The sequence below is a fragment of the Gallus gallus genome, chromosome 2 (genome assembly GCF_016699485.2).
Source record: "Gallus gallus isolate bGalGal1 chromosome 2, bGalGal1.mat.broiler.GRCg7b, whole genome shotgun sequence".
Taxonomy (NCBI): Eukaryota; Metazoa; Chordata; class Aves; order Galliformes; family Phasianidae; genus Gallus; species Gallus gallus.
Window position 1 is genome coordinate 37,421,770 of NC_052533.1, and position 22,776 is coordinate 37,444,545.

A 22,776-nucleotide genomic window follows, 5' to 3' on the forward strand; every position below is an offset into this window, starting at 1 on the left:
GGTAAGAGGATGGTGGGAGGGGGCGAAGCCAGCGTTGCGCCCCTCCCCGGGTCGAGCCGCGTGGGGGTACAACGAGGTCTGTAACTCGGTGGGACCGCGCATCGCCACGACCCCGCCGGCCTTCGAGGGGGCAAAATGGCGACGGGTACCCTCTCCCGCGGCGCCCCCCGCCCTCCGCGCGCGGCAAGGGGGCGCGCGAGCCCCCGGCGGCCCCGCCAGGGGGCGGGCCGGGGCGGGCCGGGGCGGGGCGGGGGGGCCGAGGCTGCCGCCGCCGCTGCCGGCTACACTGGTGGGGCGGCGGCGGGAGCGGGCGGCCGCGGAGGTAACGGGGGGTCGGCGGCTCGGAGCGGGTCGCGTCCTGCCGCGGGGGGAGCGGCGCGGGGCGCGGCGCAGTGCGTCCTGCGCGCCCTGCGCGCCGTGGGAAGTTGGCTGCGGGCGCTCGGCTCTGCGTGCCCCGCTGGCGGCTGTAAGTCAGCGCGAGCGCCGCGGTGCTCCGCTCCGCCCGTCCGCCCGCAGACAAAAGCGCAGCCGGGGCGTCCTCGGAGCGGTGCGGTAGCGTGGAGCAGGGAGTGGGAAGAGCCGAACTGCGCTCGGGACTCCGACGGGGCAGAGCGTGGGGCGGAATACCTCTGTGCCGCTCGTGTCCGCCTCCGGTACCGCTGCTCGCCGGCGCTGCGTGCGCGGGGAGTTATTTTGCTGGGAAGACACTTGGTTTGTTCAAAAAGCGGCTCCGTCTCGGTGGCGTTCGCTGCGAAAGTGACTGGAGCGTCAGCGGAGCATCCCGAGGTGCGCGCCGTGCCGCCCGCAGCCCGCTGCCACCTCAATCCCGTGGCTGAGGGGGCGGGTGCCGGTGTGCGGTGCCGGTGTGCGGTGCCGGTGTGCTGCATCGCCGCGGGGCTGGCGCCGCGGAGCGGGCTCGGGGTCTGAGGCGGAGTTGCGTTGGTTTGCGCGGCGGTGAGGTTCGGCCTTTGGCTGAACGCTTCGGCGCGTTTTAGCAAGATACCCACGGAACGTGAAGTGCACAGAGCCAACTTGGCGGCAGCGCGGGTGATGCTGAAAGCACTTTCCCTTGGCGCTTTGAAGAGAGACGGAAATAATAACCCAGATCTTGAGAAGAAAATATTTAGCGGTGCGACGCAAAATATTGCTGTTTGAGCAGTGCCCGCCAGGGCAGCGCAGCAGCAGCCCGCAGGCAGAACCCGCCGCGGGTTCCCGTGCGCCGTGCGGGGCTCCGGGCGCTGTGCTGCCCTGAGGGGCGCGCGGGGCGGGCGGGGCTGAGGGGCAGCGGGCACAGCGGGCACAGCGACGTGGGACCTGGCGGCAACAGCCGCTGCATGGGCATCGCTTACGGTTCTGGCTGTGTCATTTGGGACGAGTCGAGGGAAATCCAGAAGAAAGAAAAAGTTGCTCGTAAGAGTGCGGCGTTTCTCATTTTCTTTTAACAAGAACGCTGGTTTTGATTTAAAACATGGATTAAATCTGTTCGGTATGAAGCAGGCCCTGGGTAAGAGCTTGATGTGTCAGCATCTGTTTGCATCTGATTTTAACGATCAGAGGAGGTTGATGCTCTGCCTGTGTAGGTAAGGTAGCAGAGAAGTAGGTTTTGCTGGGTGAAGGGCTGCGGAAAGGGTCTCTATTAGGCTGTTAGTTCAGTGGGAGCAATTGCCCGGTATAGGGCCTGCCTCAGTCCTGGCTGTCATTACTCTATACTTGAGCATGCTTGTGAGGAGTGCAGCCGCCAGCTGCAGAGCAGATGCTGTGTTTTGGGGCACCGTGTGTCCTGTTGGTTCCCTCCTGTGCCTTCTTGCGGGGCCGAGGCCTTGTGGCCTGCTATCAGGCTGGTTTGCCCTAACAGCAGCATGAGAAGGCATCTTCGTCCCATCTGAAAACATGTTCTTTGGAGATTGGTTGAATATTAGGAAAAACTTATTCTTAGAAAGAGTGGTGAGGCAGCAGCTCAGGCTGCCCAGGGTCGTGGTGGACTCACCTTCCCTGGAGGTGTTGAAGAACCGTGTGGATGTGGCACGTAAGGAGACATGAGCACTTAGTGGGCATGGTGGTGGTGGGTTGACAGTTGGACTCGGTGATCTTAGGGATCTTTTCCAATGGTGAAGATTCTATGATGCCACCCGCAGCTGCTTCACCGTGATGCCTTGGTGGTATTCTGCTGAAGTAGCTTTGTGCGTATCTGCAGTAAAAGGGATTTACTGTCACAAGAATGCTGTCCTGTTCCAGGATGGTGGAGCTCTCATGTGAGCAAGGTGTACGAGGCTCAATATTTTCTCACACCTCCACATGTGTGTGGAATGAAATAATAAAGTATTCTGGCAAATTCCATGTTATGAGGTGCCCTGCATGGATGTTCAGGGTAGGAGCCTGGGCCAGATGTGCCTGAAAGAGGTCATCCATCTTCATGTTTCTGACTGCATGGATATGGTGGGAGAGGTCCCTGCTGACTTCTGTGCACTCACACGTGTAAAACCAGAGTGGCAAGGAGGTTCAATCGGTTTTGTGCTAAAACTTGTATTTCTTGCATGAAATACCAGTGTTTTCAAGATAAAGATATAATTTTCCACTACTTTACACCCCAGGACATGACTCTCCAGCATTTATTATTGGCAATGCTTTAAAAAGCTGCTGCTTCTCTGTGGGGTGCAGAACAAAGTCAGGCTGGCATTCATTTGCCAGCAGCTATGGGGTACTTTTGTCATGGTGGAAGCTTCCTCTAATGCTGCTCAGCCAGCAGCTACTTGCATAGAACATTATTACTATGTTTGTGCTTGTTCAGTAACCTGCTGGCTAACTGGTGTCTTGTAGCACTGAGTTCCCTAAGTTACCTGCTTTAAGTCTGTTGTCTCAATATCACTGATGCTCTACCTGCTTATATATTAGTGACAACAGTTACTGAAATACCTTGATACAGCTTAGCTAATCTTAATTATGATAATGGGGTTTATTGCAATGTGTATTTTAAGTACAAACTGATGTTAAAACTTAGGCAAAACGTAAGAAAAAAAAAATAATGCCAAGTTTTGCTTCTCTGTGGGTTGTGTTCCAATTAAGTATTCCATACCATAGGAGATGGCCTTTATGTGCCCCAAGGTAGTGATGAGATGACAGTTAAATCGTATTTCCCTCCTTCGAAGCAACGTGCAATGTGCCACTTGCTACTATAGTGGGAAAACTTGAAGTGCTCAAGAGCCATTTAACTTTTTCTTCTCTGTAATCTACAGTTTAGTTCCTATTCCTGGAAATGTGTTGGAAAATGCTGGATGTGAAGGAAGTACGTGAGAGAGGCCTATGCTGGGAAAAAAGTGAAATGATCATGGAAAAAAAAAGAGAACGAAGAGCATGTGTAGAATTTATTCCTTTGTCTATAAGGAGTACATTCTTCAGGAGCTGCTTATGTTAGTGAAGGCAAAAATAACTTCACTTTTAATAAATACTTATTTAGTTGCTAAGGTAATACTTCGAAGGTATTGGGTATATCTTTTACACCAGCCTAAACTTTCTCTGCTGTTCATGTCTTCTCGTCCTGACGCAGTGAGATCGTTGCTGTCATCTTTCATTAGCCATACGTGTTTTTGTATGCATATACAGAAAAATGTATGCAAAAACAAATTGTATTCATAACAAATGTGTGAGGCAATAGACCCCCTTACACCACACGTCTAATTTATGACTTTTTCTGCAGTTATGACCTTCTCAGATCAAAATTAAAACAATTTAGAGATAATTAAAGCATGCCAGTGTTAATGGACTTACTGATGAAATGCATGTGAGCTCAGTCAGTTTTCCTTTTCACTACGCTTTTTGGACTACTTTTGTTTTTAATACAACGTGCAAGCTGTTGCTGATTAGCATGGCAGTCTGGGGGTGGTCTTTGTAAGCTAAATGGGGAGGGTAGGGTAGGGTAGAGAGGAAAGAATTACCTGGGGAAGTTCCATCTTGAAAGCTTTGAACACTGGTGGATTTTTGTCCCTCTCAGTGGACCATCAGTGGCAGCACCTTTCTGGGTGCTGTGCAGGACATCCAGCCCGTGCTGGGCACAGTGTGGCTGCAGGCGCATCTCTTGCCAGAGTCTCTGGGTTCCCTCTTGCTTCCAGTGCTGTGGACGTCTCTGGGCTGGTGACCTGGGCTGGGGACAGACCAGCTGCAGCACAAGGCTGGGAGCACATGCGTTTCCCATGCCACGTCAGGTTGGTGGAAGAGGTACCACGCTACCACCGTCAAACAGCTCTGCAGGGATGCAGAATATTACAGTCACACATGCCTGTTATTGGTAATAAGTTGCTCAAAGCTTACTTTGGGTGTATCTGTATTCTGCAGAGTTCCTGCCCTGTATTCACAAATGAATAGAGCTGTGTGTATAAATATTCCCCTACATATACTTCTCTATGCTAAAACATACTTAATGCTGTTGGATGGAACTTGTACAGCTGCTAAGGTACTTGCACAATGCAATTTGGAGATCCAAGGCTCGAGTGCTTGGTGGTGGTCAGGATTCCGGAGATTTTAGCTGTTATCTGGGCAGATATGAAAAAGTTGCTCCCCGCGGCTGCAATATGTACCATAGTAATAGAAGACAAGCTTTAAATAAATGATAAATTGAATCTTTATTAAACCCATTCTTCCATATGGGGAGCATCCTCTGGCTATACAAAAAGCTGCCTTCCTTGGGTCTGAATGAAATCTGGTGCATCCACTGTGAGAGCATGCTTTGCACTGCCGGGCATGGCAAATTGCAGTCCAGTACAGGTAATGCTGTCTTCCTTTTCCCCACATCTCCTTGATTTCAAATCTGTTTTGACTTACATCTGGCCTGTTTGTGGATCCTTTGGGTTCAGTCCTGCCAAATGAGTGGCATACACTGCTTGTATCATCAATCCATCTCAAAATAATAACTTTAAGAAGTGTTTCTCTGTAAGTGGGAGTGCATTCTCCTGTGGCACTGCTACGCGTAAATACGTTAGCACTAGATTCTATTTAGAAATTTTATTTCTTGGAAGTAACTAATAAAAAAAAATCCTGCTTTTCAAAGCTTTCTATCTCAAGTTCAAAGAAAAGTCAAAGGAAGTTACAGATCATATGTTTTTTATTTTTTTCTGGGGTCAACAGCAGGAAGTTGTATACATTCTAAACCACATTCAGTTTTCTTGAAGTGCAGATATTTCTTTGTTCGGTCACTGTAAAAAAAAAGAAATGCTATTCCACAGCAATCTGTGATTAGGGGATCAGAGATGCTGCTCAGGAGGCAATGCCTTCTCCTGTTTAATGTTCTGTGTTGTTCCTGTGAGGTAGATCCCAGAAGAACATACTCTGAGATGAGAAGGTAAGGTAGCAGGTGACTCATAGGGCAGTGCGGTCTGATCAGGGTGAAGTATGTGAAAGACTATGTGGCATATTTCCACAAATAGTTAAATAATCCTAACTTGGAGCAGTCACCTTGTTTCAGCTGTCAGTGGTGTTAATATTTCAGTTGAAATATTTCCCTTTTTTAAATAACTTACTGCAGAAAGGAACGGATCAATTTTCAGGTATACTGTACTAGTTTGCAACTTTACTGCATCTTCACATTGGCCTTATCATCCTTTCTCAGGACAAATTTTGGTTGATGTCAGTGGCTGTAAGGTCACGTCCCACTTCTTTCTAAGTTTTTCACAAAGAATATCAGCTGCAGCATTAGCTTCTTGTTTCTATTGTAGTCGTGCCCAAGGGATATTTGGTAATCACATTTTTCAACTCCTTACTTTTTGGGAGGGGAAGCATAAAAAATGGGAAAATATTGTGATACAACAGGGTGTTGAGTAGGAATCACCAGTGCTCTTGCAGTGGAGCCTAGTGCATGCTGAGCTGTCACTGAAGGCAGAGACCATTCCTTGTGATGTGGCTCTTCCTGGCATAGCGCTGTATTTGCCCCTAGGCCCCAGCATAACAAAAGATAGGGGTGAACAGAAGAGAGCCCAAAGAAGAGCTGCCCGTGCAGCTGGTTTGCTGGAGCCTGTGATGCACAAAAAGCTGCAGGACACAGTTTAATGCAATGGAAAGTATAACAATGACAACAGGGCAGCAAGATTCCAGGTTGCAACAAGCAAGGATTTACTCAAACATGACAGCAGTAAGCACAGAAATAACATAAAGAAGCTGCTTACCTTCAGAAGGCCCCCCCATCTTCAGAGATCTCCAGCAAGATACCCTTGCTTCCACTACCAACCCTCAAATGAGGTCTGGGAAGGAATGAATCCTGGCTCCACCTCTTCTGGTCATTGGATGCACCTGGGCTCCCCTGTGTTGTCCCTGCCTTCCTGCTAGGTGCTCAATCACTGGTTCAAGCTGTGACTTAACATTTCCACCACACCTGGGTTACTTTATCTGGAGAACAGAAGGTGGAGGTTGCCTGCAGTCCTCTGTATCTTAGTGAGCTATGGTGGAGCAGAGAGAAAGCCTTCTCTGGGGTGTGCAGAGAATGCATGAGATGTAGACATCTCAGATTGAAATAGGTGAGGAAGGAAATAGGTGACCAAATGTAAGCAAAGGGAACGTGTTCAAATGCAGCCCTGTAGGGCGAGGTAAGTGCTTCTGTGGGGAGCTGCTGCTGCCAGTGGCCGCCATCTTGCTGCTGGGCTGGGGGTGGCTCTGGACACATAAAAGTAACGCTTTTCTGACAGTGGGCTCGGCTGTGCTTTGTGTTCTTCAAAAGTGGGGATGTGTGTAAAGTGTACTGAACTTGAAACCTGTTGTGGTTTGGCGGAATAAGAATGCTTTTCTTTGAATGACTAATGAAGATCTCCAAGCGACCCCTGGCACTTTTAGGCCTGATGGGAGGAGAGTATCCTCACCCTTCTCTTGTAAGGGCACATTGTTGCTGATTGTGGTATTGCATTGGCCGTTTGTTGTTTGTAACATCCGTGCTTGCAAATAAGTATAGCTGTTTTTCTGAAACTGCCATTTCCTCAGAGGTAATGATGAACTCACTGCAAATGCCCACAGCTTTGGCCCTAAGAGTGCAGCGTTTCCTGCGCTCAGGATGACCAAACAACGTATGTTTTGTGAATTGTAATTTGTTCAGTCTTTCAAGCTGTGTCTTACTCTCTGAACACAGAGTAACATGAGCTGTGTACACTGGTGCCTGTGTGCTGGAATGAGAAGACTTACCAGTGGAGAGCAAGTTATTTTGTCACCCTGTGTCTGTGCAAACTTGCTTACAGGTGGGAGGAGGAAGGAGGAGTTTATCCACAGCTAAACGCTGGTACCTCCAAAGACAACCTATGTTTTTGGTGGTGGGTTTTTTTGTTTTTGTTTTTTGCATTAATGACATTAATGCTTTTTCCAGTACCTGAGGTAAATGTGGTTGCTGTGATTCAGACTCAGAAGTTAAGTTTCAGCTTTTCAGAAAGGCTGGCAGGGATGGATAAGCAGTCTGCAGTAGTGTAAGTAGATACCATCAGTCTCAGCTGCTGCGCATTCCCTGCGGGCTAGACTGTGTGGCCTTTCTGCTGAGGTACCGTGGGCTTGTGTAAAGCTGGAGGGGCCTGCTGTTGGCTTGTGCAGGCGCATGGGCCTCAGCAGCTTCTGCCTTGGGGACTGCCCACCTGCAGAGGGGAAGGCAGGCTTTTGCTCAAGAGTCTGTAGTGGAGGATTGAATTTGCGAAGAAGTGCTGTCTTGTACTCCCAGCAGGGCAGGGAGCTGCAGCTTTCTGTTCTGGCCCTTGTCTGGAGTCCTGCTTTTGTCTTTAAAATCCTCAACAGTATGTATTTTCTGACATGGAGTTTTGAGCTTTTCAACCCTAAGACAAACTCCCAAAAGGACTGAGGATGACTTAGTAATTGAGTAATATAAGCAATTTTAATTCACTTCTAGCTCTTATGTGTGTTTTCCAGCATTGTACACTTTTAAAAGAAGGCATTTTCCTCTCTTTTAAACTGAAGTCTGAAAGATGTTAAGCTATTGTCAATGGAGTCTAAAGAAAAAGCCAGAAATCACTGAGTCAGGATTAGAAACATGGGAGCAGCATTGTTAGTTCTAACAGAGTTGCAGTACGGAAATTGCCTTGCTGCTAGAGCTGTTCTTTTGGGGTATTTTGGTTTGGATTTTACAGGCCAGGTAACTGGTCAATATTGCTGAATATGTTTATTTGATTTAGAATATTTCTAAGTTAAAGAAGCCACTAGAGAAGTATTTACAAAGTTATATTATGAGTACTAAAGGCTGAACAGAGAGAGCACTTTGTTGGTTCAAGCTCATTGTTTTGTAGTGCTGCTGTTATGTAGGAGAAGTACTGTATTCTCTGGGTATTTTCTGCATTTTTGCATGGTCATGGACAGACTTCTTTTTTTTTTTTCTTTCCCTGAAGATTTTTTCCTTTTTTCCTTCTCCCCTTGACATTTTTCTTGTCCTGTTTTCCTTGCTGGTAGAAGCAGGTTGACATGAGCGGTGCCTTCTTGGATCTAAAGGATTGGTAGAAGCTACATTACTGAAAACACATAGCCATTTTTAAAAAGAGGTTAGAGTTTTGTTATGTTGATGGTTCAGCTGCTAAGAGTTTCAGCTGTTTTTTCAGCTGGTTGTTTTTCTTCGTTTATTTGTTTTCAATTCCCCAAAACTTAAGTTGAGTAAACTGGGGGAAGTTGGTTGCATGTTCTCCGTGTTAGTGCACTTTCGACCAGCCATGAAATTCTTCAGTGCTCACTGAGAATTTTGGCATGGATGCCTGCTTCTTCCTTGTGCTGGGAGTGAGAAGAGAGTCTGTGTTGCAATCTCTAGGGGCATTCAGTGGGAGCAGGAGCCTGAGACATCCACATCCAAAGACTTCAGTGAAGCAAGACTGGTTTATGATTTATTGTTTGTCCATGCTGGAGATAGTATTAGATGTTTCCTAATTTTGCCCAGAGTATCAGTCATTGTTCTAGCGATGAGTGTGTGGCATTATTCCTTCGAAATTACATTTTGACTGCTCTTTCCCATTTTCTTCCAGGATGTCAGACTGGCCTAGGACTTTGAAAACTACCCCATTGTCAAGCTCCCTCTGAGCTGCTTCCAGCCCTCAGGAGCGAAGGTAGAGTTAAGGCGGTAAGTTAAAAATCCACTCACAGAATCCAAAGAAATTGAAGATTGTAGTTAGTTCCTTCTCCTTTGCATGGCATTTTCCGGTTAATTTTTTTTCTTCAGAAATGCTTGGTCTATGACAGCAGGCTATCTGTTATAGAGAAGGGGGAATCTAAAGGAGGGGAGTGACTTTGAAAATACAGTAAAAAGTTAATGAATGGAGCACTTATAGGGAAAATACCAATGTAGAGTATATCAGGTAAGCACTTTAAAAGTGAAAAGTGCCCCCTGTTGGTTTGTTCTTCTTTTAACTGTTCTCTTTGAAAAATCTAATTGGAATCACAGTTGAACTACAGTGCTAAAATATGTTTTTGGTAGATAAAGTGGAAATAATACGCACTTGTCAATTGGAAGTGTTGCTGGAAATGGTGGGTGCATGAGGAAATCCAACACAAATTCCCATTTCTTTTTTCATCCTAAGGGCAAAGTACCCTTGGTGCAAAGCCCACGGGACCTATATAGTCATTGGCAGATGGAGAGGAACATTAATCTTCTACCCAGAAACCTACCCCAGCACATAAAGGAGGGAGCATCTCTGTTGTTAGGATTGCTAGTGGTTGCATTAAACATGTTTATAATCACAGTGCCAGCCACTCTTGCTCCTCATTGTTGCATTTGTTTGCTGTAAATCTCTGGATTTCACTTTTTCTATCCATGTGTTGTGGAACAGTGACAGTGTTTCTGCTTCTCAAGATGTGGGCAGAAGCTGCTTCCAGCCCTTTTAAAATCTTCTTCTTGCCATAAGCAGTTGAGTACATTAAGATACTTAAAATACTTCTTTTTTTTTTTTTGCATAGCGGAAATGTATGATTTTTCTCTGTCATTCAGCGTTTCTTATTTGGCAGTAAGCTAGGAGACAGGCATTGTTAATGAGGTATCTCAGCAGTGCGTTTTTATGGGAGCGTAGTTTAAGGTTAGGAGCATGTCCAGTCTCCAAACTGCCTAGTGAGTATTCTGTGTTTGGAAACAAATGCCAGCTGGCAGTGGTTGAGGAGTGCATGCTTATTCTGCTCATGATAGCCAAAACATGCTCCCCGCTGTGTGCTTTTGGCAGCTCTGCATTGGCAATATGTCTCAAATGCCAGTTGCATGTCCTCCTTTCTTCCTCATAAGTGTGTCCCATAAGGCATGATTTAGCCTAAATAAAAACGTGCCTCTGTTGGAGTCAGTAACATATGGAAAGAGGCTGGATTCAAAAATCAAAGTCTTTCTGAAACACCTGTAGTATGTTATTTCCACTGTGGAAATAAAAAGGTAATGATCGTGTCTTGCTATCCTCAGTAGCAAATTGGCCTTAAATTCCTGAAGATTAGATGATTATTATGACACTAATTCTTAGACAAACTACATGGAGGGGAAGGGGGAGGGAGAAAGCAATATATTTTCAGTGTGAGGATTGGGTGGAGTTTCACTCCTAAAGTAGCTGTGTATTGAGATTATTTGATGCCTTGTCTAACCACGTGTGTGGATGAAATGTTAATTACAATTTTAGGATCTGAACATAATCATCTCCTGTATTTCTTCCTATTTGCTGATTCTATGAACTGTTTTAAGTCAATAAATATCCCCCATATGTCACATTTTATTGAAAAATACTTGATTGTATACGTGAGCAGCCTGACTTCTACAGTTATAGCGAATGTGCTTAGCTGAAGTACTTGAAGCAGTTTGTGAGTTGTGGTATGTTGGGTATGAGTTCTTAAGAATCTGAAGGTAAAGAATTCCAGTCTACATTCCTTTGTCATTTTTATCTCCAGCAGTAGCGTAACAGGTAAACAAAAAAACAACACCCACCATCCCTCCCCTCAAAAAACTTAACAATGAAGCTTTTCAATTTAGTACCCCAACAACTGCATTTTAAGGTCAAGTCGACCCTAGGGTAAGTAACTAGTACTTAGAAGTTGAACTTAAATACATAAGTATTTGTAAATCCCAAATTGCTTTTTCTTTGAGATGATTTTACGCCTCCTTTGCTTGCAGTGGATGTTGATATTTGGTGGTATGGTAGTTCTCAGGCAATTGAAATACTTTTCTCTTTTACTTAAGTAATGAACTTCTGTTGAGATCTGATCAGATGTGGAAGTTTACAAGTCAGTTACTCTTCTTTGAAGATCCTTAGGAAGGAATAGATACCTTGCCCAAATCACTGGCCTTCTCAGCACTGGGAACACACAGTCACTGAAGAAGGAAAAGAGCACTATCTGTTGGGGAAAATGGCAGTTTTGTGCGTGCTTTCAGTGACGAATTAGATGATCTTGTTGCCCCCTCACCTGACAGAATAAGAACAGTCTGCATTTCCCAGTCAGGAGTAGGGGACTGAAGTAAGGAGAAAGGCCTTAACTGTGATCCCTACCTCAAACTCATGAGCTTGCCTAAGCAGCCTGATACCGCTATCACATTATTTTCTCCCTCTCTGGCGAGAAGTTGCTTTCAACAGCTGCTCCAGAACGCTACAGATCTCCTTGTAAGTTCTGTGCTGTACCTGTCAGCTCACAATTTTTTGGATATTCAAGGAGATGGGCACTGATGTTCAGGTAACTGCTTGTCCTATAGTAATTTTGAGAGTCGACTCTTGCTGGGAGTTGGGTTGATAATACTGTTGCACACTGCTGATTCATTCTGTAAAAAACCTGGTGTATGACATGCAAAAAAAGTATTTTGAAAAGTAGGTTGCAAAGCCAAATCCTCAGAAGTTACGAAACGTCAGATCTATGTTATTTTCTTCAGTGCCTATAACTGGTGCAGGAAGATAGGTCTTGCAACTGTAATTTCATCATATCCTTACAACTGGGCACCTGAGTGAGATAATTATTATATTGTGGGGGAAAAAAAAAAACTGTCACGGTTGCAGTATGTAGTAAATAGCACGTTAGTATTTGTGTCTGAGGAAAAACAAGTTTCGTAGGAGACTGATCATATAAGTCAGTGTTCAGGTATTATTTGTGTAGGAGATGTACAGAATTGGTTCAACAGAATTTGGTTCAACGCTTTGGCTTACACATTTGCATTATGTAAACTTAATAGAGATTCAGATCTGCAGTAAGTGACTGTGTAACGTGATTGATTTGAGTGAAGTTTTTCCCATTGAGGCTAGTGCTGAATTCTACTTCTAGTCAAAAAAGTTTTATAAAAGTTCTACCAATGCATTTCTGTTTCAGAACAGCTTTGGGGGCTCGCCAGCAGTGTTATTTCTTCTGCATTATAGGAGCAGCTCTAGTTACATGCCAAAGTAATATGGTCTTATTTTTAAACTGAAAAATAAATGAGACCTATGTAGGAATGGAAACTTTGTTGAATGCCAGATTCTGACCACACTATTCCCATTGGAAAGAACCAGTAGGACCACTTGTGCAATCTTCTGTCTTATAGCATTAAGAGGTTCATAATGTGGGAAACACTGGAAAAAATGAGCACAAGAAAAGAAAGAAACTTGCCAATGTCCATGTCCTTTAAAATGAGTTCTTATGAAGTACTTGCTGAGATGCATTTTATTTAGATATCAAATTTAATGAGTCTTGTTAGAGCCAGCCAGTCTGCAGTTAATAAGTGTTGCTCTGTGGAGAAAAGGCACATAGAAAAGTTTGGATACTTAAAAAAAGTATGATTGTGTCATGAATATATTAAAAAAACAAAAAACAAAAAACCCACCTTTGGCCTTTTTTCCTAAAACAGTAAGGCTTTTGAGTTTGGAGGTTCTGTCTGTCAGACTTCTTCCCTTCTCATTTTCCTTGACGTTGAAACTCTTAGTTAAACATTAGTTGTAGTAACATTGGAGGCAAAATAGATGGAGGAGTGTGAGGATGAGAAATGCAGTGCTAAGTGTATCTTCTTCAGATGCTAACCCAATTTAAAAGAGGGAAAAAAAAAAAAAAGGTCCAGATACTTTGCCACCAACAGTGTCCAAGTACATCCATTAAGGACTTGGACAGGAGACCCTAGTGACTTCGGGCAGTAGCTGACCTTCAATTTGTGTGGAAGGATCAATCAGGTATCATCATTCCACAATAAATGGAAGGCAGAGGTTTATTTTATTAATCCAGAAGACTTCCTGGGTAGATCTCGCCTCATGTCTCAACTTGATCTTGAGTTGGAGTCTTCAGAGCAGTTACAGGGATAAATATAACTGAGCTGAGCTCTACAAGTATGTGAATGCTAAAGGAGATGGCAGTTGCCATTGCCATTTTAGGAGCATATTCAGCCAGGTAGTATAGATTAGAAAAAAGCTTAGTGAAACCCAAAATGCTCACTAGTTTGTGCAGTTTGATATCCCACCAGACAGCTGTGGTTTGCTAACCTGTGGCTTAAGGGTAGTGTATCACTTAGCACAGTTCCTCTTGCATTTGACAGTAAATTGTTTTATAGACCAGTATAGCTGGGTGCTCTTAACACTCCTGACAAACAGGTTTTTATCAGCATTTCTCAGTGATGATTCATGAATAGCATTATTAGCAGTGCCTCTGCTAGGGAATGTGTAGGACTTGAGTCCCAGTTTATTAATTCATGGGATTGCAACATAGATGCTGTTCTGATGTACTGCCCTTTCAAACCTGTTGTCAGTATGAAACTGTTGATTGGGGGGTTAAAATCCTTTCACCAGCTTTGTAATATATAGAACAAAAGCTCTTGCACGAGGAGGTGAACTAATCTTCAGCAAAGCTTAGTTCTTAGTCTGGAAAATGGGAATGATGAATTTACACGCTGAGCAAGTATCTTGTTAGCTTAGATGGTAAACTTTATGGGTGGGCCTCCAGCTCTTCAGGTTTATGCTGCTTTGGGGGTTGGAGTTGCAGTACTGCTTCCACTTGCAGTTGTCTATTTCTACTGCTATTTCAATTCCTAAGATGGATCTTCACCCTGTACTTAAAATGAATTAACAGTCTTCTGTAGGCCTTTGGGAGGGCATGGTCAGGTGTAGGAAACTTGACAGTAGACAAAGATGGAACATACCACAAATTGGATTTTCTCTTTCTGAAGCCTAAAATGACCCTATCTTTACAGTTTTAGAAAGATGACAAAGATTAAGGGCATAAAAAGGTAGACACAAAGCTCCCACTGAGTGTATTTGGTGCGTAACTCCTATCTGTTTCTTTACAAATCTCCCTAATAATTTACTTGGTGTATGTGGTAGGTGTTTAAGGAGGTGCCAGAGAAGCTACTTGCTTCTGCTTGAGTCTGTAATTATAAATACACTGACTTTTGTATGAGAAACATCAGACAATAAGTCTTGGTGATGGTTAAGTTAATTCACTTTTAGAAGTTCAATAATTCATCTAAGAAGTGTCAGCAGCTGGCTCTTGTTAATGGTAAGCCTTTCATTTCTGTTAAATCAATTGTGAATAATAGAATCCTTCAGAGAAAAATGATGAGGTAAGAATTGATTTCCAAATTGGGTGCCTGATATTGGAGCATTAATAAAATCTGGAGCAAGCAGGCAACTAGTACCTAATACACTCTGATCACCTAAGTAGTAATCAGAGAAAATCAATGGTTTTTGTGTATGGTGCTAGATCTGTTAGCATTTCATCTGTCACCATTCATCATTGTGTCTATAATTTTATTTTATAATTGTTTTGATTTTTTTTTTCTTAATAGTATGCATTGAATCAAGCACTTACTGTCAAGCTGCTGTGAAACAGAAGTGGTTTTGTCATATCCTCTACTGTTTGCTCCCTGTCTGTTGTTACTACTTTAGGGCTTTCTGTAGCAGCAGTCAAAGTAGTGTTTATGTATTATAAATTAAATTTAATTTTTTAGGGGGGTTTGAAGTAGTCTGTCTGGAATCCTCCATTACAATCTCTCTCTAAGTTGTAGATACCATATTCACAACACTCTTAATATGACTTCCTCTGCAAAATCAGTGGGAGATTTGATGGTAGAACATCCCACCAAGGCATGGGAGGCCATAGGTGTTTGTGCATGGGATACCTGTACGGCTTCTACCTCCAGCCTTGATGTCAGTGAACTTTACAGAACTGTGTATTAAATAACTCTTTGGTTTTTAATCTCTAACTGAAGACTGGGTTCAGTAGTTCGTCTTGTTTTTTTGTTTTTTTGTGTTTGTTTTTTTTTTGCTCGTAGGAACTGTCTTTTTCTGTCCAGGATTGTGCTTACCAATGATCTGGTTTTGTTAAAGCTGTATTTGTATGGAAAACCACATACAATCACATCCACTTCCTGTTGAAGTCAGTGGGAGTTTAGGCTAAAACTGGACCAGGATTTGGCCCATAAAGCATAGCAAGAAAAATTAACAGATGTAATAAAACTCTTAAGGCAAATAAAATGTTCTAGCAGGTGTTCATAAATGTGCTTAATGCTCATAGACTCTGTTAAATGTTAATACTAAGGTCCTGCAGAAGCTGCACATAAGGACTGTGTGAAGGAAGCAAATGTCTGTTAAATGTGCTGTGCAATATTGTAGCAGAGGTGGGTGGCAGTGCAATGCCATGCTACCTATTAGACTGAAATATGAAAGCTATTAAGGATTCTGCTGAATTTTCATTTTGTGAAGGAGTAGTTTTCAAGAGTGAACATATCATATAAAAAAGCCATGTGTTGTGCAAAACTAGAAGTGTCTTTGTCGGTGTATGCAGTTTTCTTGGACGTATACAGAGCTTATTAAGGGCAACTAATAACGCATTATATTAACAATAAATTTAAAGTAAGACAATACCTGGAATGAAAATACTGGATGAAAAGCAGCTGTATTTTTTTTTAATATGTTTCATTTTCCTTGAAACAGTTGTTTTTTTTTCTTTTGTCATTTAGGCTAACTCGTGGGCAGAAGTGCCAGCACAGTCTTAAACATGTTTTGAGGTTAATAGGCGTTGGCAGGATTTTAAATTCAGACCTGTCCTGCTCTTAGTATTTTTTTCAATCAATCATTTGTCCATTGAGGCACTTGTCAGATAAATTAAGTTGGCAGAGTAAGGTCCGTTTTAAATTTCCAGGAGCTTTTTGGTCTTCCTCATTCCAGATTTGTAGGGAAGCGTCTTATGGCTTTTTCAGCAGGTTTTGCAGCATGCCTTCAAAAGCTAGTGGTTTGCACTGGCTTGGTTTGTTCTAATATTTAATTTCATTAGGATTCAGGTCAAACCCCGGAACAAAATAAATCCATGTGTACTAGAGTCAGTTCCTCAAATGACACCATGAATGTGGCAGTCACTGTTAGAATGTGTTTTGTTGGTGTTTGATTAATTGACTGTGTTATCATCTCATCAATGCTCAGTCATTGTGTTGCAGGATAAAAGCAGCCGCGTATTACAAAGATACTCTCTTTCCCAGTTAACGTCTTAATTTTCTGTTCTAAAAGAGTGCATTAGGCAGTCAGTTTAGCTTGGAAAACCCTAAGATTGCTGAGTGAGGGAAGGTCTTTCACACGACATTTAAATTTATCAAGTTACAAGCTGCTCTTCTATCACATGCTGCTATTAAAATGTCCAGATAATGTCAGAAATACTCTTCCAGTCTTGCCTCAGTCTTGTCCTCAAGTGTCTGTTCTCAGCAGTGGCAGTGCTGGCATATTTTTAGCTGATGGGGAGCTCAGAAAATTTGCTGCACTCCACCTTGTTGTACAAAGGATGGAAGCACGCATACACAGTAAATTCACCTCGCTTTGCGAATGAAATTGCAGGACTAGCAGGATGGTGAGACCTCTCTGCTTTTCCCTCTCCAGTCATGCTGTGCTAGAGTGTTTATGGGTTTTCAGATCGAAACTGAGAATCAGCGAGGAGATTGGGAGCTTCAACACATAGAAGAGTATCTCTTATTGTAATTATTCCAGGGCAAGGAGGCTTATGGGGGGTGGAGACACCTAATTTTAATCAAGTGGAAAATAACGTCAGTACTTTTCTTGTAAGTTGTGGCGCTTCTAGAATAGTGATATTCATGCAGAACTTTTAATCCTTGCAATACATTACAAATGCATTGTGCGAGAATTAAATGTTAATTGAGGCCATTATTTTATGAGTGGACTATTTATATGGCAAAGTTATTTGAAGTAATGGGCCGTGAATGCATTTTGTTTATTAACTTCACTAGTGCTCATTCTTCTGTATCTCTTCTATCACAGAGAAGCACTTTGAAATGGAAGGATATCCAGTGACATTAAGACCTGCAGAATGCAAAGCATGTTACTTCTGAGTAGTGTTTAGGTTGATTTCAAACTGTTTAAGACCATGCAGTCAGAGCTGCTGGAAAATTGAGCTTTCAGGTGTCTTCCCATCTGAGAAGGAAAAAAAGATGCATAGAAGAAATGTTTTTCTTTCTTTTCTTTTTTATTTCCACTGTTTAATATTGATTTGATACAGGTATCTAAATGGTCTCCATTTTAAAAATGGAAAACTGAGGTAAGGGAAATCATTTACTCATGCTTTGTGTGGCACTAGGAAGGACTGTCCGTCAGAGAAGGAAATGAAATTGAGACCCCCTAAATGTCAGACCAGTCCCATAACTCCTTCCTTGCTTTTCCAAAATGTCTTTCAGAAATGTATGGCATAATGTAGATCTGTGGAGCTTCCATATGACAATGACTTCATGGCCCTGAGGGTACGAATTCCCACAATTTGTATACATTCATTGCCCTTTGAAGTTCAGAGTGCTCTATCTGTTATTAAATCTGGAGAAGAGAAAATGTCAAGCCAACATACTTGTAATAATATTTTGGATTTCCTACTTTAATTGTTTAACAAAATTAATAAGAACATTTTAGCTATAAAGTTGGACAGCTGCAGCAGGATGTGATTTAACTGGTGCTTCTTCTTTCAACACATTCTGGCAGCCTTTACAGTATGCAGTGTTATAAAATTCCCATTTATCTGTCATGTAGCTTTCCCACACTTCCTTCGTTTCCAGTTATTTATCCATTGTTTTTTAAAAGGCTAAGCTCAAATTGCTCTTCAGTTCTGGCTATGATAAAATGCAGTGCGAGGCAAAAATCTTGCATGCCTAATTCTGTCTCATTAAAGGTGCTTGGACTTGTGCATGAGTGGTGGTTACCCTGCAAGCTGCAGAACCACGGGACGCGACGTGTAACCACACTACCCCTGTTCCGGTATGTCACATCTTGCCATGGTTTACTGTACTTCGAGAGACCATTTCTGCAGTTCAGTCTTTTTGCCTGTAGTGTCTGAACTCTGTTCCAAATAGTTTTAAACATGTAAGAAAACACTAGAAAGTTGCCTGCGTATTCATGCCAAACTCTCATTTTCTAGTAAAAACTGATATTTTTTTTTTGACCTGCTACATGCTTATGACATTTTGTAACATTTTTCTTTCTTTGATGTCTAACAGTACATTTAGGCTGTGGACATTTGAGCATTTCCAAATGAGTCATCTGAAAGAGCCATCTGTTTACCAGGGGGGAGGTTTATATTTATATAACAGTTGCATGTTAATAAGCAGTAATGTGGAAGGAAATATATAGAGGCAGTATGACAGTTTAATGAGGTTTAAATACCATTGGGTTTAGCTGGCTTTTATGGCAGTCTGTAGTGCTGTCTTACAGGAAGACTAGAACCTCGCATGTGTAGATTTGTGCAACTGGGGACAGAGCAGTTAGGAGGGCAGTCGTCTCAGTGAAGTCCTGATGCTGTTGCTTGCTGAGTGTGTCAGCACAACCTTTCTAGGGCATGTTTGGGCTCCCTAATCGGTTACAAAATGGAGTGCTGTCTGTTTTCTAATAGGTGTTGGTTTCTATCCCTTGGTAATGGTGTAGTGTCCAGACTCCCTTAGCTGGGAAGGCTTAGGGAACTTTTGCAGGCTACTTGGTACAGAGTCTAGAGACAGCTGGATACTGCGATAAATAACTTCAAAACAAAACCAAAGGAAAGTCAACAACAAACCATATATGTGAGTGCTGAATGAAGCAAAGATTGTAAAGATTAAAGTAATTTATTCTGAGTGACTTTAACAAAAAGGCAGTTTCTATCATTACAAAAGAAGAATACCTAATAAACTAACCTCCTAAAGATAAAAGCTGTCAAGCACAAAACCATATTACACCAGATACCAATTACTGTGGTTTCTTAATGTGCTTGGTTTTTGTTTTTACATTTATTAAATATTTAGAAGTTCAACTGTAGATATTTTTAATCAAAATCAGAAATTTTTTACAAAATGGGTGATTGCATCATTTGCACATTTGTATTGTAAGACATTTTAACGATATAAGCATTTTTTCATTTAGACAGCAACCATAATAAATTGAAATAAAATTCAGCCTTGATTGATGTTCTGTGTGTCATGTACAGGGCAAGTCCCATCTATTAAATGTGGTTTGCCAAGGCAGCAATATTAGTAGCATTTGAATGTTTTTCTTATTAAGGAGAAAAATGGTCAGCAACATCAATACCGTCTTCTCCAAAGACCATGGTAAATGGAAACTGCCTGCAGCACATTTGAATTCCTCACTGTATTTGGGATGAAGGTAGGATGCAGGCAGTGAATTTTTTTTTTTAAATTAGGATAGACTATTACAGTTCTTAGGATGAAAGAGAGAGGCTGATTACAACATAATGGAGTGTACCATATTCATCTCTTTGAAATATGACCTCACTCAGCCTTTTCCATTTTACAATCGATTCTCTCATTCCCTTAATGAACCTATGCGTTCATGAGTCTTCCTTGGAAGTATGCACATGAAGTATTACAGTAGCAGAGAGTAATTGTCTGACAAGCAAGTGCAAGTAAAGTGTCTCTCTTGTAGTCTTGTTCAATAACATTATGGACCGTTAATGCATCGCATCAGGTACCATATTGTTTTGTTAAAAATTGTGCAGCTGTATTTTTCTGAGTTGTTCATGGTTTTTCTGAAATGGTAGCTTCAGAAAACCGGTTTGATGTCATCTGGCTTTATTTCTTTACAGAAGAGTATGTATGTGCAAGACATGAGCTATCAGAAAGGTACTCTTACAAAGTCAGTGCTTGGTTACCAGGTGTAGAAATTGAGTACACTGCAATATTATGTGAAGGAGAAGAAAAAAAAAATGTATAAAGTTATACAGGGAATCACTGGAGGTATCATAAGTTGGAAGATGCAGTTTTGAAAGGATCAAATTAATACCAGATATGTGACTTTCCTCTTTACGAGTATTAACTCTTTTGGCTATTGATGTGATTGGATGTAATAAGTGAAAACTGTTAGTTATTCTGTATGTATTTTTATGTAAACACAGTTTATATGTAACCACAATATAAACTATTTACATATGTATTTAAGCTATATATGCACACGTATTTAGATTTATTGTCAACGCGTAGCTGCTAACGGCCTGTTGACCTTTTCAGTTTGCTGCAAAATATAGAGCTTTCCATTGGGCCATACTCACAAATGCAAAACAACAAGGATTGGCACACAAGTGTGGAGCTCACTCTGCTAACAACCAGGAAACCTTAAGAGTAGGGAATGTTGGGCAGACCTCTTATTGCCCCAGGCTTGTCCTAGTCACAGAACGGCCTAGAAGATCAAGCTGCTATGGAAACTACACGGTAGTGGTGGCAAAACCTTATGGAAAGGTGCTGAGACTTAAACCACAAGCAAAATGTGCCTAACTCAGAAAATTTGCAAAAGTTTGACAACCTTTGTTATGATAATTTCATTGAAATTCTAAGTGTTTGAAGTATCATCGGCAGCATTGGATTGGATAGAAATGACCATGAAATAAAGACTGAGCTCAGAGAGAGGCAACAGCCTTTTCCGTTGGGCATAAAGATAACTGCTCATCTCTGAAAGCAGAGTTTTTTGTTTTTACAAGTTCTTGAGGTTCATGCATTTTCAAATTCTTTACGTGTCAGTTACAGGACAGAGAAATTGTTAATTTCTTGAATTTTAAGTGCAAACTGAGAAGGTTAAGTAGTAGCATTCCAGTGGCAACTGCAAACAGTGGAATTGGCATGTAATTGGTAAACTATTACATAAAGTCTGAGGGAACAACTTACAGTTGTAAGCTGGTAGTCCAGTGGTGAAAGAATTATATTCTTGCTCTCAACACTCAAGAAGTAACTTTCCATTCCTTTTCTAAAATACTCAATTTGAAATTGCTTTTCGCAAGATTTAGACCACGTCGTCATAAAATGTTCAAGTTACTGGACTGTTTTGCTTACTTAATTTCAGTAATGTGTGGTTTATTACTCGTTGAAGTTCTGATACTTTAAAGCTGATAAGAAGGTGAAATGTATTCCCTCTTTGGCTGTATTCAGATGTTTTTTTTTTTTAGAGCTTTAAAGATCAATGCTATTTTTTGCTGTGAAAAGCTGTTTGTAAAGGTAGAAATGACCATCTGATACTGTGCTTTTAGAAGGAAAAGATTCCCATAGGAGTATTTCTGAACCACCGATTCCGGTGATTTTATATGGAGGTACAGTAGCTGAAATAAACAAGGGCAAAATATTCTTGAAAAAGTTGGAAGAAGTTAAAAACAACAACAAAAATAAACAAGTGAAAAAGAACAGTAAAAAAAACATTGAGAAAGGAATCTAAATGTAGTATTTTTGCAGTAAAATTGTCTGACCCATTGAAGTTTCTTCCTAAAGCCTGACTACAACCTAGTGTACCAAAGAACTCTAAAATACCCAAAATGGAAATGCTTTCCTAAACATCAGTTCAAAAAAGCACCTAAGATGTGTAAAAATGATAAAGTTTTGTGGGGGTCACATGTGAGCTGTTAGAACCATTGCTTTTTTTTTTTTTTTGCAGAATTTAGAACTTACACTGTTGCCTTTTGGGACAAAAGTTTTTTGAACAGTGGAAGTGAGTTTGACTAGTATGTACTACTTCAAGCTGTATTGCTGCCCTAGTTTGCATTGCCCCACCATGGACAGAGAAGGAAGAAGATGTATCTGCTGGTGGTAGGAGCAGATAAACAGGCTTAGCGAAGTATTTGAGAATTTGATGATTCACATCCGAGCGTAATTTTTTTTTCTGGGTTGTCTTGCTGCCTGCTGTAATATTACACTCTATTTTGCATAAAATCTCTTGCAGTATAAAGTGTTTGTTGGATTTCACATTCTCTGTTCAGAGAAGAACCTTCCTAGGAAGAACAGGCAAAAAAGGTGTGCAAGATCATAGAATCATAGAATGGCTTGGGTTGGAAGGAACCTTTAAGATCACCTGGTTCCAACCCCCCTTCAATAGGCAGGGACACCTAGACCAGGTGTCCCATCCAGCATGGCTTTGAATGTTTCCAGGGAGGGGGCATCCACAGCCTTGCTGAGCAACCTGTTCCAGGTTTTCAGGGTGTTTCACCACCCTCACAGTAAAGAATTTCTTCCTAATATCTAGTCTAAATCTACCCTCTTCACTTCAATGCCATTTCCCCTCATCTTTTTGCTATCTGCCCTTATAAAAAGTTCCTCCCCAGCTTTCCTGCAGGCCCCCTTCAGGTACTGGAAGGCTGCTATAAGGTCTTCTCCGAGCCTTCTTTTCTCCAGGCTGAAGAGCCTCAGCTCTCAGCCTGTTCTTATAGGGGGTGTGCTTCAGCCCTCTGATCATCTTCATGGTACTCCTTTGGACCTGCTCCAACAGCTCCATGTCCTTCTTGTGTTGGGGGCTCCAGAACTGGACACAATACTCCAGGTGAGGTCTCATGAGAGCAGAGTAGAGGGGTGGAATCAACCCCCTTGGCCTGCTGGTTACATTTCTCTTGATGCACCCCAGGATATGGTTGGCCTTCTGG

General features: G+C 42.2%; 1 protein-coding gene across 6 annotated transcripts in view; it reads left to right on the top strand.

Annotated features, from left to right (window-relative positions):
• Nucleotides 1-285: 285 nt before the first annotated feature.
• Nucleotides 286-22,776, top strand: part of RARB (retinoic acid receptor beta) — a 324,329-nt gene continuing 301,838 nt past the window's right edge. For 4 of the 6 annotated variants that reach the window (XM_040676707.2, XM_040676732.2, NM_205326.2 and 1 more), the window contains exons 1-2: nucleotides 286-322; nucleotides 8,976-9,070. The gene's annotated coding sequence lies outside the window, so the exon portion shown is untranslated. Of the gene's footprint in view, nucleotides 467-8,975; nucleotides 9,071-22,776 lie in introns of all 6 variants that reach the window. The other 2 variants (XM_040676713.2, XM_015281314.4) reach the window with 2 other exon arrangements.